The 12,238-nt window shown below is 33.9% G+C and overlaps 1 non-coding gene across 1 annotated transcript; it reads left to right on the top strand.

The window, feature by feature from the left end:
• The first annotated feature begins 9 nt into the window (after positions 1-9).
• Positions 10-102, top strand: TRNAY-GUA (transfer RNA tyrosine (anticodon GUA)). The gene is made up of 2 exons: positions 10-46; positions 67-102. It is a non-coding gene; the product is annotated as a tRNA-Tyr (tRNA).
• Positions 103-12,238: the final 12,136 nt, after the last annotated feature.

Below are 12,238 nucleotides of genomic sequence, written 5' to 3'. Positions count from 1 at the left end.
AGCACGTAACCTTCGATAGCTCAGTTGGTAGAGCGGTGGACTGTAGAGGCTCTCAACAATATTGTTATCCATAGGTCGCTGGTTCAAATCCGGCTCGAAGGAATAAATAAATATTTTGTTTTTTTTTTTAAATCTCATTATCATTTCTTTATTTATAATCGTACTAAACTGGCTTGCCTCAGTTAAAAATCAAAGAAAAAATAACAGTGACAAATAAAATTCTTACAATGACGTCAGCAAACTACTCCCGCAATATTGAGTTCAGGGACCTGTCCCAGATTCATTTTTATCATAATTAATGATTATAATATAATTGAAATTATCTGTTCATGGGAATCTTTAGCCATTTTCGTATCTGATTTTAGTAGGTACCTATTATTAGAAACCTGCCGTTAAAATAAATCATATTATTTTCGAATGTGTTGGTGCTTTGACAGAATACACGCACACACGCACGGCTTGGGTGTATAGGATTGGGGCTACGAAGTGACGTAGGTAGATAGTACTACGGAATGACGTCATTGTGACGTCAACGGCGTGGCAACTTGGGGAGAGTGTTCGTAGAAGGGGTAACAAAGGACTGCCTCTCCTTAGACGACTCTTTTATATTATATAATGAATAACACGCCTACGTTTTTGTTCATTGCACAACACAAAAAACATAAATAAACCAAAAAAATTACGTTGTTTGAAGAAACTATGTACAAACATATTTTAATGTTCACCAAGAATAAACGGAAATAAGTAGGTAGGTACTAAAGAAGAAAACTATTCTTTGCGGCTATGTTTCTGAACATTTCTGCGTACATTTTTTAACACTAAGCTATTATTAAAACATACTATTTACTTTTAATCATTTTGATTCTTTGTAAGGGGTAAGGCTTAGACAGAATGTATAGAACCGTTCAAATATCTGTTGTATTTATATATTTTTATTTATTGATACATATTTACATAATGAACAGTTATACAAATAAAATTACAATGTAGTGTGTATAAAAAAATCCCACAAAGGCAAAGCCTGTGTGTGGGTATTATTGTACATTATCACAATTCGTAAGAATAAAACATAAAATGAATGTGTACGTTTTATTTCGCGATAAATAATATAAAATTTACTTCTAAACGTAGAATAGATGAAATGAAAACCAAAAATAACATCAAATTTGACATTATCAGTAGAAGTTTTAAACCAGACAATAAAATAAGGTACCTACTAATGTTTTTCAAAAAGAAGAGTTTGTTATTCAGATAAAATTATAAGTATATCATAATTTGTGCAATCAAAAACAACACTTCGGCATTACTACAGATGACTGTTGACTTATAAGAAAAATACATCTATTTTCAATTTGATGTGTTTTAATTTTTTTTCGTAACAATGTCTCATCAAAAGTTTTAGTTAATTTAAGTTGTACATTTTAGGGGCAATAAAATTAACATGCCTTTGGGCTAATCTGGCCAGAACGGTTATCATTGTAAGGACTCATGTAAATAACTTTTAGATATTGCATGCAATCGGTTTGTACTAGGTCCAAAATATCACGTTCTTAGAACAATTGTGGAGGGATAAGTTTTGACTTTATTAAACATAATCTTTATAATTGATTTTTGGACAATTTCCATGGATTTTATGTGATTATAGTAAGTTCCCCATTTATTACATAGGAAAGAGACAAATGAACAATGAACTAGTGCACGGTAGATAAGTTTTATGGTTTTTTTATATCTACAGTGTTACTCATTCGTTTAAACATATACATATCTAAACTTAAACATAAACTAATAAGTATCTCAATTTATTTAGAGTGTTTTCTACGTGGTTGGTCCATTTTATGTTAAAACCCGTATTTTCCTGGTTTGATCTATTCATAGTTTGCGCATGTTATTATTAAAATAAAAAGGAATTTTAAAATTAGAAGGTTTCTGTCTAGTCACTCTTTGACAGTAGAAATAATAGCAATTTGTTAGCTTTATTGGTTGCGTCTTTCCAGAGATGTGCAAAATGGGTACCCAAAACCATTTGAAATGCAAAATGGAAATGAGTCAGAACTTTTCCATTTGAAAATGCAAAATACAAAATGGTTTTTAGAAAAGCATTTCAAATACAAAATGCAAAATACCCATTTTCAAAATGCATTGAAAATGCAAAATGCTTTCTCAGGTCAAACAATTAAAATAATTATAGAATTTTTAAACAATTTTGTCATTTAATAATGGACATCAATGTAGAACACACATATTACATGATGGTAAATCCACAAACACCACGACTACAAATTATGAAACCACAAAGAAATTGCGCGGGACTAATGTTGCCAACGTAAAAACATAGAAACTGCTATCTAACATTTAATATTACAGCGTCATGGCCCCATGTTCAGTATTTGAATCGGTATTTTTTGTAATGGTATCACTCAATTGCCAGGGCTCCTACCAGGGATCAACTTGACAAATGTAAATTATCTCTCATAGCGAGGTTGAGGACCGACTGATATTTGGGGTTATGAAAAAAAGATGAGTGGAGATAGTAGGAAGAATGTTGCAAAAAAGCATTTAAAATGGAAAATGCATTTAAAAAAGCATTTAAAATGCAAAATGGTTTTTAGAAAAGCATTTAAAATGCAAAATGGAAAATACCCATTTTGCATTTTGCATTTCCATTTGAAATAAAGCACATCTCTGCGTCTTTCCATGTTTTTCCATGAACCGTTATCATCAGCAAACGAGAAAATTTTACCTAAATAAATTATTGTGACGAAATTACTAAAACATGCAAAATTCGTAATTTTTGTACATTTCATTTGCGGTGAAATTAAAATTACCTATTGATTATGGAAACCATTAAAAACAGTTATTTTTCTACTTCCTATTTTTTTAATTTTTAAATTTAGAATTATTTTATTTGTAAAAATTATACGGTACCTACATAACTACTTTCCTGTTGTATGGACAGATCATTTTACCCCTCGGGCCTAGACAAAATATATAATGTCATGTCATGAAATATTCCCCCTTGACATTCAATTTCAAATAAATTCACTGTTTTTGAACGTATCCCAAATACAATTTATGTTTCAAAAAACCTGTAGCAAACGCAATTACACCTACTTAGATAGAAAAAAATCAATGGCGTTGCTACTTTCTTACTTTTAAAAGATTTTTTTAACATATTATAAAACAAAACAAACCTTGTGCAAAATGTTAACTTTAACATATATATGTAACCATGTCTTACTATCCGCCCAACCTATGCGCACACCCCCACTGCGATATACGTATACAATATACGTCAATATATGAGGTCACTAAGTTGGTCACTTTATAGGATTGTTGAAAGGTTAGGACCGTGCTGTTAAGTACCAAGAGATTAAATTCAATTCAATTTTCAATAATTAGAAAAAAATAACTGATCTATTACAATATATTATATATAAATATAAAAAGTTACATGTCTAATAATTTTGTCGAATATTTATTCAATGCCTGCCATCTATGTTTTAATAGACTTAACAAAATGTTGCCCACTACAGAACTCTGATTTCACCATGTAGTTACAATTATTGATCATAGAGTGGAAAAAAGAGCCAAAATATTATTTCAATGGTAATATTCTAAATGCTTTTTTTCGGTAGGTGTATAAAGTTATTACAAACATAACGTACCTAACAGTTTTACAAAGTCATCTCTCCTGGAGAAGAGGAGGAATAAAATCTTTCAATTTACTTCAGTCGAAACCAAGAATGAAAATCAAAGAACAATAATTATACTGAAGATATTTTTTTTAATTTCCGTAGTTCCTGATTCCACCGCCGCTATCCCTCGGTCTAGTTAGTGAAATTTTGTCTATAACAGCGACGCCTCCTTCTGCACAAATGAGTACGTATTTTATGTATATTCACGTTTTGTAGAGAAGGTGATAAATTTTTTAAAAATAACCGTCTCCGTGGTAGAGGGTAAGGCTCTCGACTAGCAATTCGAAGGTCGCGGGTCAAAACCCGATGTGCGCAAGTAAATTTTATTTGATTCATTTGGGTAAATAACCTTTACAATTTTAAGACTTATTATGAGCAAGAATAAATAGTTTTGTTTGTACAAAAACTCAATCCTTTCAAGAAAGATACAATTACAATATTGTACCGATGATTCGATCCAATATTGTATTTGTATGCCTTTCTTGAAAGAATTGAGTTTTATTTTATTTATTGTTCTTCAAAGTACAATCCCATTAAACGCAGTTTGTCAACAGGATGTTCATGTTCAATTACAATATAACATATTTTCATAAATTATAAAATAAATTAATAAATTTAATAAATATTTCATAAATTATTTAATTATCATTAATTTACTTTTTACAATACAACTTATAGGGTGAACGCTCCTATAGTCAGCCTGTGCCTATTGTCAGCCTCTTTCATAATTTCGTGAAATAATAAGAAAAATGTGCACTCTATCACCATCTATGAGAATGTTCACGCACTAGTAACTAATGAACCAAACATGGTTTCAAAATGGCGGCTCTAACTTATTTTCTGTCCCTATATTCGACCGTTGCTTTCAAACAAGTGAAGACCTGTCAGACATTCTCCCGCGCGCCATAATAAATTTGCAGTTGACCACGGTTTCAAAGTAAGTTTAAAAACCCTGAATTTTACTAATATTGTTGAGTTAAGTATTATTTTATGTTTCTGTGATTATTTTGCCTTGTTTTCAAGCATTCAAATTATGTTTATGATGTTTGATTTTTGCAATGTTGTGGTGGTTGACTTTAGGAACAAATTTTGTTAGAGCATCCTAAAGTCAGCCGGGGGGGCTGTCCTTAGGCCATGTGTAGGTTATTTCAAATATGGAATCTAAGTGTGCAGTAGTGTTCTCTATCTTTACAATGTGATCTTACATACACAAATAAATGCATTAAAATAAAAACACCAAAGGTCAGCCGCCTCATTTTGTTTTGGGGTAGACGTGGCTGACTTTAGGAACTTAATGATCCAAATGTCAGCCATCAACGTGCTAATACACTTTATGGTATGGTGAATGATTTAATGTTGTATTTGAATTCTAGGTAGGTATTCATAAAAACGAAATTCAACATGCCGAAAGAGAAGATCGTCAAACCAAAGGGATATAAAAAACCCCTTCTACAATACGACCGAAGCAAAATTGAAGATGCTCTCCGAGCAATAAGGGGAGATCAAATTAGCATCAGAGAAGCCAGCAGAAAATATGGAGTTCCCAGGGGAACTCTACAAGATCGTCTCCACGGCAGAGTTCCTGATAAAACAAATATGGGTAGAGATACCACATTAACTAAAGAGGAAGAAGAGTCTTTGGTGCAATGGTTATCCGAATTGGCCAAATGTGGATTTTCAAGAAAGAAGGATGATCTTTTAAACACAGTTCAAAAAATTATGAAGGATGACAAACGCCCAAACCCCTTCACAAATGATAGACCGGGAAGAAAATGGTACGACCTATTTATTAAGAGACATCCAATCTTGAATGAGCGTGTCCCGGAAGGTATAAGTAAGGGTAGAGCGGTTGTTACTGAAGAGTACATACGCAAATGGTTTAATGATCTCAAAAAGTATTTAAGTGACATCAATGCTATAGATCTTTTGGAAGACCCGAGAAGAATACTTAATTGCGATGAAACCAGTTTTAGTGTTTGCCCTAAAACTGGAAAAGTTATCGCACCAAAAGGCTGGAAAAATGTATACGAAATTCAAGCTGGGAATGAAAAAGAAACTATAACGGTATTGTTAGTTTTCACAGCTGCAGGTGACACCTTACAACCGATGGTCGTCTTTCCATATGTTCGACCACCGCGAGATGTAATACAAAGTATGCCCGATGAGTGGTTTCTTGGTCGTTCGGAGACTGGTTGGATGAGGAGTGAAATATTCTTTGAATACGTAGCCAATGCAGTGAATTCTTGGTTGGAGAAAAACTCTGTTCCAAAACCAGTACTCTTGTTAGTAGATGGGCATAAATCCCACCTTACTCTTGAGCTGAGCAAATTCTGCAATGATAATCAAATAATTCTCTATTCATTACCCCCAAACACGACTCACTTGATGCAACCAGCTGACGTCAGCGTTTTCCGGCCTCTTAAAGTCGAATGGCGAAAAACTATTAGAGAATGGCAAGGGAATTCGGAAAATTATAATTCAGTCTTGTCTAAGAGCACCTTTTGTCCATTACTGAACAAAGTGCTACAAAAAGATATGACAGATATTATTAAGAATGGGTTTAGAAAATGTGGGCTGTTCCCTTTTAACCCGGATGCCGTTGACTACACTAAGTGTATTCAAAATACATTAGAGCGTGCGGAAAATACCAACAGAATTGAACAATTAACCACTCCAAAAGATGCGGTTACTTTTAACAGACAAGAAATAATAACAGCACAAAACGTCATCAAAAGCATAAAAAAACAATTGGAGGATGAGAACATAGATGCACTCCGTGTTATCGAAATTATCGAAGCTTCTTTTACTGAAGCAGACAATCGTGTTGTCACTATTGGAAACTACGTTTTAAATTCCAAAGGTGTTCTGGAACCAGATGCTGACCCTCAACCCTCAATTTCAGGCTATGAAGCAAATGAATTACAAATTAGTGATTGCATAGTAAATTGCGACCAAGAAGATGCTCAAAATAATTTATTTTTGTCTATTCCTGATGATGATTTTGAATCACTGGACATGACAAATCATTCCAATTTCTCTCTCCACTCAAGCCCTACCTCAATTATTACTAAGTCTGTAAATACACCACCGCCGGTGCCTGCAACAACACCTTTGTCGTGCGTAGCCAACAAAATTAAAAGCGGAATATCTCCCTCCTTCAGCAATCACTTGTTCACTCCAAAATGTTTGCAATTTGGAAAAAGAAAATTGAAACCAGGAGAACCGATGCCGATGGCAATTTCGTCTGATGCTTGGAAGAATTACATGGCCAAAAAAGAAGATATAAAACAGGCACTAGTAAAAAAGAGGATTGAAAGGCAAGAAGCAATAAAAAAAAAGAAAAGAAGAACAGGCTACAAAAATAGAAGAACGAACGAAAAGAAGGGAAGAACAAATGAAACGAAAAGCAAACACTGACAAATACAAGAACCTAGGACGAAAGACTGGAGAAACCAATAAGAAATTAAATGTAACATCTACTCAATCTAAAATTTCAAGCACTGGATGTGAAGAAGAATTACACAGTGATGTAGTAGATGATGATCTGAAAAAATCTAAAATTTCATGCACTGGATGTGAAGAAGAATTAATCAGTGATGTAGAAGACGATGATCTGAAAAATGTTGGTTGTGACATCTGTCCAAGATGGTATCACCTCAAGTGTACCCAAAAACACCTTATGCGGAAGTTGCTTCTAAACAATTTACTTGCCATATTTGTCTGCTTACTATGTAGATATAAATAAAATTGCTACTATTGAATACCTATTTTTTTAATTTCACGTCATATGTAATAATTTAAAACCCTCAGCCGTCGACTAGGCTGACTTTAGGAACTCGAAAGGCTGGAGATAGGCACATGGTGGCTGACTTTGGGTGATTTTGGCATTTAATTTTTGAAAGGCCTTTAAATCATTTTCAATGAAACAAATACATTTCCAATAATGATAAGTGAATAGTCTGTTCTTTGAACTATAATAAGGTGTAATTGTTAGAAACTTAAACGCTATTTACTACTTTTTAAAATGTAATAAATCAAGTAAAAATCTTAAGAGGCTGACCTTTGGGACATTCACCCTACATCATATTTATCACCAACCACTGCCATAATCAAAAGTATTACTGATACAGAGTATCTCTGTTTAGTAGCCATGTTTTCAGCATATATCTGAATCTCTGAGGTAATTCGCATTTTTTTATATTGCTTGGTAACATGTTGAATATTTTGAAAAGGACAAAACTGTTTATTCCTATATACGGACGCAAAAAAATAATTTGTCCATATTGTAAAGCAGTACCTTGCAAAAGCGTATTTATAAAAATAAATTAATTAACGCCATCTATGAACACGTAGAATATAACGAGCGTCGCTTTCGCATTGATAATAAATTGACATCGATCGTCTCCGGACCCCTCTACATGTAGTAAAACGAGTCGGCGGTACCTACTTTCTGTTTCGTGTCTTTATTTGTACCCGCCAAATGCGTTCTCAAGAAGTAACGCCCATTCAAATCCCGATTTTTTCCATCAATTTGTGTAAAACAATCTCCCGGATGTTGGATTTTCAAGATGTTATTTTCACACCTCTTCTAAATCCGCGCCTTCCTCGACACGCAACTGCAAATTAAAATGAGCCGGTTTTTTTCCTTCTTTGTAATTTATAACCCGGCTCCATTCTCCAACTCTTCGATACACAAGGTAATCGAAACGGAGGGTATTTTTGTAAAAAAGTACCGACTCATGCAGAACAATTTTTACTCGGCATATTCTGTTTATAAAATCCCGATGTTAAAATGGACTGGGCGTAAAACCAAATAAAATAAAATTATAGTACTCACCAGTAACGTAGATTTCGAAGCCTCTGCTACGTCGGCCATCAATCTCCCCCTTGAGCCAATTCAACACTTTCGAATTATAAGGGGAATATTAGAATGTTAAAAGGGAATAAAGTGAAGAGTCTCGATACTCATGAGTCAAAATCCTTTGCAAGGGCACCTCTCGATTATCGATAACATTAGGAATATTATAATGTTGAAAGGGAATAAAGTGAAGAGTCTCGATACTCATGAGTCAAAATCCTTTGCAAGGGCACCTCTCGATTATCGATAACATTAGGAATATTATAATGTTGAAAGGAAATAAAGTGAAGAGTCTCGAAACTCATGATCAAAATCCTTTACAAGGGCACCTCTCGATTATCGATAACATTAGGAATATTATAATGTTGAAAGAAAATAAAGTGAAGAGTCTCGAAACTCATGAGTCAAAATCCTTTACAAAGGCACCTCTCGATTATCGATATCTTTAGGAATATTATAATGTTGAAAGGAAATAAAGTGAAGAGTCTCGATACTCATGAGTCAAAATCCTTTACAAGGGCACCTCTCGATTATCGATAACTTTAAGAATATTATAATGTTGAAAGGAAATAAAGTGAAGAGTCTCGATACTCATGAGTCAAAATCTTTTACAAGGGCACCTCTCGATTATTGATAAATATAGGAATATTATATTAAAAGGGAATAAAGTGAAGAGTCACCATACGCATGAGTCAAAATCCTTTACAAGGGCACCTCTCGATTTTCGATAACTTTAGGAATATTAGAATTTTAAAAGGGAATAAAGTGAATGGTCACGATACTCATGAGTAAAAGTTCTTTACAAGGGCACTTCTCGATTATCGGTAACTTTAGGCATATCAGAATGTAAAAAGGGAATAAAGAGTCACGATACTCATGAGTCAAAATCTTTTACAAGGGCACCTCTCGATTATCGATTAATTTAGGAATATTAGAATATTAAAAGGGAATAAAGCGAAGAGTCACGATACTCATGAGTCAAAATCCTTTACAAGGGTACCTCTCGATTATCGATAACTTTAAGAATATTAAAATGTTAAAAGGGAATAAAGTGAACGGTCACGATACTCATGAGTAAAAGTCTTTTACTAGGGCACTTCCCGATTATCGATAACTTTAGGCATATTAGAATGTAAAAAGGGAATAAAGAGTCACGATACTCATGAGTCAAAATCTTTTACAAGGGCACCTCTCGATTATTGATAAATTTAGGAATATTATATTAAAAGGCAATAAAGTGAAGAGTCACCATACGCATCAGTCAAAATCCTTTACAAGGGCACCTCTCGATTATCGATAACTAAACAAATATTATTTTTTTATAATATAAACCTGCATAAAATACAGTGATCACGCTTCCAAGGGATAAGGTATCCATATTAACAAATAACAAATCGTGCCCAGTTCGATATAAATAATGGAGGAATGTAGGTAATTGCGAACGCAGCGGTGTCCCAATTATTATGGGTATATTCACTCCATCTTCCTTCGCACGGCCGTACAAAGAGAAAAAATCATTGTGTGATAGGGATGTAATAAAATATTGGATTGCCTATATGTATACAATGATGATGGTGTTCACCTCAAAACAATAAACTTTGCCTTATTGTAGTTCAGTATAATTCGGAATTACAGAAAGCCGAAAATTTTTAAGAAAATATAAATTTTAAGAAAAAAGCGTCTACTTACATACGGTTTTTTTAGTACATAAACATTAACCAATTATTTAGTCAACTAAATAATATTTGAATAGTCAGAGTCCATTTTCAGGGCGCGATTAACCCTTAGGCTCACTAGACTAAAGCCTAGGACGCAAGATTTTTGGGGGGCGCAACTTGGGGTGTAGGCCGTAGGCCGGGGATGCTTACAATATTTTCAAAACTTATCTAACGGGGCGCAATACGGCCGGCATAGTCCAGTGGTAACGCATTGGACTGCCATTCCGAAGGTCGCGGGTTCGAACCCGGCGTGCGCAAATAAATTTTATTTGATTAATTTGTGTTATTTCACAATTAATTAATTAAAATAATTTATAGTATATTTGCGGCACGTTCCAGAGTGGAAGATACTACCAGTATCGCCCTGGTGTAAGACCACCATTCAGAATTGAAACGTTGCTCCAAATGGCTTTAGCCGTGTATAGTGACTAGATCTGAATAGCCAGGTACTTCCCCACCTTCCTCTTTCCCTTCCCCACTTACCTTCAGCCTCACAACATCCCCCAATTGGGGATGCCATAGTCTCACTGGCTCCAGACGGGAGCAGTTGGGACTCTTGTGAGGTATTCACTATAAAAAAAATAAAAAAAATACACCACTCAAAAAACGCATTTCCTTAGATATATTATTCAACCCCTTAAGATGAAAATCATTCGAGGGTTGGGAGCTACTTTTTACTCTAGTTTTCATAAGGTCAAGTTGTGTCTGCCTGAATCTAGCGAAACCAATTTGTTGTAAAACCAAGATATTACGTTTTTCGTCCATGGTTGGAAATTGAAATTATGGAATTAATAATTATTTTTAAAATTCACAATAAGGAACGTTAGTGAAAAATATTACGGCTTTAAAAAATATATATTCATATGCATCAACAAACGATGATTCCGAATATAAAAAGTTTTACTATAAATAATTATACGTAGAATTCATAAATCGTCATTTCAAAATGAATATAACACCATTATATTAAAACGCCCTGTTTGGTTGGCACTACTGAATCTGTTGTTTTTAAAAGATGTTAAAATGGTATAAAAAGTCGGCGACGCCTAAGGAATATCTCTACTACGGAGTCGAAAAAGTCGATATAATGTAGTTCTTTAACAGTAACATTGTAGTATACAGTAGTGAATGGTGGAAAAAGTCGGAGGCGCCTGAGAAATACGTTAGCAATAGCGGAAGATCCTCTAATATATTTAAAATTGTTGTGTATAAAGCTTCGGGCTTTCAGACACAGATGGCAGTGCTCTTAGTTTTAGCCTCCGACGACAGAGGGCGTCTCAGCTTTAGGTGAGGTTTCATTGGAATCCCACTGGGAGACCGAATCTAGCGAGTACCGATAAAGGTTGACCAACGCGGTTATATTGTACACGCGATATTCTAAATAAACCAGTTAATAACAAGTAACCTATTTATTACTGAAAGAGGTATCTTCCATCCAAGGAGTGTTGGGAGTCTGTGGCAAGAAGTCCACGGCTGTATATCCTGAAGGATATAACATCACAGATAGAATGATAGATATAGGTGTAATATTTTATGAAGGCAATTTTGAGGTCAATGTCAAAGTAAGTTGATCCTAGTTATATACAACAATATCTAATGGTAATCTGTATAATATGTTTATGATGTAATCATTGTTTGTTATAATAATTGTAACATAATAATAGGTATAATAAAGAAAAAATCTAGAAACTATCATTAAAATTTCAACGAAAATATGCATGTGAAACACCAAGGTGTAATCAAACTTACATGTACAGTACAGGTCAAATTTGCAGCAAATCTTTATTGAAACCTTGCATCAAAATGATCCCCGTACAAAATGCAGCTGACCTAAGTGTTAGGTAGTATTTTTTCTTGATAAAAATATAAAAAAGGACTGGAGTTCCTTATAGTAATTCTATTATAATACAGGATAAATTTATAGAGTAATTATAGAATTCTATTGTAATGCACCATTTTATGAATGA

Source organism: Hesperophylax consimilis, chromosome 1, assembly GCF_061612785.1.
Source record: "Hesperophylax consimilis isolate HC1 chromosome 1, BYU_Hcon_1.0, whole genome shotgun sequence".
NCBI classification, from domain to species: domain Eukaryota; kingdom Metazoa; phylum Arthropoda; class Insecta; order Trichoptera; family Limnephilidae; genus Hesperophylax; species Hesperophylax consimilis.
This window is presented reverse-complemented; position numbering and strand designations above follow the sequence as displayed.